The following is a 4,446-nucleotide window of genomic DNA, read 5'->3' as shown; positions in this document are numbered from 1 at the left end:
AATTTCTGTTTTGAAACTAATACATTGTGTTAGGTGCTTAGAGTAAAGGTCTTATGTGTCAAATATGAGCTTTGTAATTGCTTGAGTTTACTCTATAGTTTTGTTGTGAAAAACCGTTGTAACATTCGTACCACCTAAGAGATTAAGTTGTGCTTCATATTGCTTAGAGTTCTTGATTAGGATAGAAAAATGTTCTTGGCTGGGGCTACTCCAAAAGAAAGGTTTTCTTTGTCGGTAGGAAGGGAGTCAAACCATAGAATAAGGTTCTTTATTTTCTTGTGAATGTCTAAGTGTTGTAATTGGATGATGTGCTTGTAAAAACATTGATTCAATTATAGTGAAGAAAATCTCCCAGATCAGCCGGGAGGCCAGGATGTAGTTTGCAAGTGGACACGCAAACAAACCAGGATAAAAATCATGTTGCAGGATTTTTTTCTCTCTCTCTCTCTTTATTTCGTTTCATCGGTTAACTTGTATAGTAGAATTAATTGCTATATTCTGTATATTTGCTATACTGTTAATACTCTGATAAAATTGTAAGCTCTGTGTATATATTTCATTATCGGTTAATTGTCATGCAAAAAACCGAACCTGCCTAAGCTTACTGTTCTGTTTTAATCGATTAAGACATTTGCGTTAATCGATTATATTCATTCTTTTAATTGATTAAATTGCAGTGATTCAGCATTAAGTGTTGATTTTCGAAAAGCGGATATTCTACCCGCTACACCTATTCAACCCCCCTCCCCTTCTAGGTATTGTTTAACCACTGATACCTAACACGATGAGCATGAGGATTAGGATTAGGATTAGGATTAGGATTTGCATTATGAGTAGAAGTAGGAAATGGAGCTGGATTAAGATTAGGATTAGGATTGGGATTAGGATTAGGTTTAGCATTAGGATTATCATTAGGATTAGGATTAGGATTAGGATTAGGATTAGGAACAGGATTAGGAATGGGATTACAATTAGGATTAAGAATATGATTAGAATATAGATTTGGATTACGATTAGGATTAGGATTAGTATAAGGATTTGGAATATAATTAGGATTGGGATTAGGATTAGAATTAGTATTAGGAATAGGATTAGGAATAGGATTAGGATTAGTATTAGGATTAGGATATCGATTAGTATTAGGATTTGGAAGGGGATGAGGATGAGGATGAAGCTTACGACCAGGATTAGGATGAGGATGAGGATGAGGATGAAGATTAGGATAATGATTAGGATTAGGATTATGATTAGAATTAGGATTAGGATTAGGATTACGACTAGGTTTAGGACCACGATTAGGATTAGGATTAGGGTTAGGACTAGGACTAACATTAGGATTAGGATTAGGACGAGGATTAGGATTAGGACTTGGATTTGTAATAGGATTTGGATTAGGTGTAGGATTGGCATTAGGATTACGATTCGGGTTTGGGATAGGGTTAAGATTAGGGTTATGTTAGGATTAGCATTATGATAAGGATTAGGATTAGGGTTTAGGACGAGTAGGATTAGGATTATGATGAGGATTAGGATTAGGATTAGGATTAGGATTATGTGTTGGATTTGCAATAGGATTAGGATTAGGATGAAGATGACGATTAGGATTAGGTGTAGGATTAGCACTAGGATTAAGATTAGGGTATCGGTTCGGGTTAAGATTAGGGTTATGGTTAGGATAAGCATTTTGATAAGGATTAGGATTAGGATTAGGATTAGGATTAGGAATAGGATTAAGAGTAGGATTAGTATTAGGATTAGAATTAGGGTTAGGATTTGGATTAGGATTAGGGTTAGGATTACGATTAGGATTAGGATTATTATTAGGATTAGGATTAGGAATATGATTAGGATTAGGATTTGGATTTGGATTTGGATTTGGATTTGGATTAGGATTAACATTAGGATTAGGATTAGGATTAGGATTAGGATTAGGATTTGGATGAGGATTAGGATTAGGATTAGGATTTGGATTAGGATTAGGATTAGGATAAGGATTAGCATTAGGATTATGATTAGGAATAGGATTAGGATTAGGATTAGAATTAGGATTAGGATTAGGATTAGGACTAGGATTAGTATTAAGATTAGGATGTGGATGTGGATGAGGATGAGGATTACGATTATGATTAGGATGTGGATGTGGATGTGGATGAGGATGAGGATTAGGATGATAATTAGGAATGGGATTAGGATTAGGATTAAGATTAGGATTAGTAATGGGTATGAGAATGAGGACTAGGATTAGGATGAGTATGAGGACGAGGATGAGGATGAGGATGAATATGAGGATGAGGATGAGGATGAGGATGAGGATGAGGATCATGATAAGGATGAGGATAGGATGAGGATGAGGATGACGATGAGCATGAGGATTAGGATTAGGATTAGGATTAGGATTAGGATTAGGATTAGGATTAGGATTAGGATTAGGATTAGAATTAGTATTAGGATTAGGAATAGGATTAGGATTAGGATATGGATTTGTATTAGGATTTGCAAGGGGGTGAGGATGAGGATGAAGCTTACGATCAGGATTTGTATTAGGATTAGGTGTAGGATTGGCATTAGGGTTAGAATGAGGATTTGGATTAGGATTAAGATTAGGATTACCATTAGGATCATGATTAGTATTAGGATTCGGATTACGATTACAATTAGGAATAGGATTAGAATTTGCATTAGGATTTGAATTAGAATTAGGATTAGGATTTGAAATATGATTAGGATTAGGATTAGGACTAGGATTAGGAATAGAATTAAGATTTGGGTAAGGATTTGGAATAGGATTATGATTTGAATTACGATTAGGATTATGAGTAGGATTAGAATTAAGATTTGGATTAGGATTAGGATTAAGATGAAAATGAGCTTGAGGATGAGTAATATGATTAGGATTTGGAGTAGGATTATGATTATGGTAAGGGTTAGGATTGGAATTAGGATTACTATTAGGATTAGTATTTGGTTCAGGATTTGGATTAGGATTAGGATGGGCATCGAGGTTAGGATTAGGATTTGGATTAGGACTAGGATTAGGATCAGGATTTGGATTAAGATTATGATTAGGATTAGGATTAGGATTAGGATTTCGATTAGTATTTAGATTATGTTTAGGATTAGGATTAGGATTAGGATTAGGGATAGGAATGGGATTAGGATTAGGATTAGGATTATAATTAGAATTATGATTACGATTAGGATTTCGATAAGGATTAGGATTAGGTTTAGGGTTAGAATTAGGATGAGGATTAGGGTTAGGTTTAGGATTAGGATAAGAAATAGGATTAAGATTAGGATTAGGTTTAGGATTAGGATAAGGAATAGTATTAGGATTTGGATAATGATTAGGATTTGGATTAGAATTAATATTTGTGTTACGATTAGGATTAGGATGATGATGAGTATGAGGATAAGGATTAGGATTCGGATTAGGATTAGGATTAGGATTATGATTCCGATTAGGATTAGGATTAGGGTTAGGGTTAGGATGAGGATGAGCATGAGCATGAGGAGGAGGATGAGGAGGAGGAGGATGAGGAGGAGGAGGAGGATGAGGACGAGGATGAGTTTGAGGATGAGGATGTGAATGAGGATTAGGATTAGGATTAAGATTAGGAATAGGATTAGGATTAGGAATAGGATTACAATCAGAATTAGGATGAGGATGAGGATTTAGATACGAAATAGGATGAGAATTAGGATGAGGATGAGGATTAGGATGAGGATTCGGATTACCATTAGGAATAGGATTAGGATTGGGATTATGATTAGGATAAGGATTAGGATTAGGATTAAGATTTGGATACGAAATAGGATTAGGATTTGGATAATGATTAGGATTAGGATTAGGATGAGAATGAGGATGAGGACGAGGATGCGAATGAGGATTAGGATTAGGAATAGGATTAGGATTCCGACTAGGATTACGATTATGATTAGGATTAGGATTAGGGTTAGGATTAGGATTAGGATTAGCATTAGGATGAGGATGACGATTAAGATTAGGATTAGGATTAGGATTAGGATCAGGATTAGGATTAGGATTTAGATTTGGATTTGGATTTGGATTTGGATTAGGATTAAGATTAGGATTAGGATTAGGATTAGGATTTGGGTTCGGATTAGGATTAGGATTAGGATTAGGATTAGGATTAGGATTATGATTAGGATTAGGATTAAGATTAGGATTAGGATTAGGAATAAGATTAGGATTAGGATTAGGATTAGGATTAGGATAAGGATTAGGATTAGGATTAGGATTAAGATTAGGATAAGGAGTAGAATTAGAATGGGGAATAGGATTAGGAATTGGATAATGATTAGGATTAGGATAAGAATTAAGATTTGGACTACGATTAGGATTAGGATGATGATTAGGATTATGATTAGGATTAGGATTAGGATTAGGATTAGGGTGAGGATTATGATTAGGATTAGGATTTGGAT

This window comes from Lupinus angustifolius, chromosome LG05 (genome assembly GCF_001865875.1).
Source record: "Lupinus angustifolius cultivar Tanjil chromosome LG05, LupAngTanjil_v1.0, whole genome shotgun sequence".
Lineage (NCBI taxonomy): Eukaryota > Viridiplantae > Streptophyta > Magnoliopsida > Fabales > Fabaceae > Lupinus > Lupinus angustifolius.
This window is presented reverse-complemented; position numbering follows the sequence as displayed.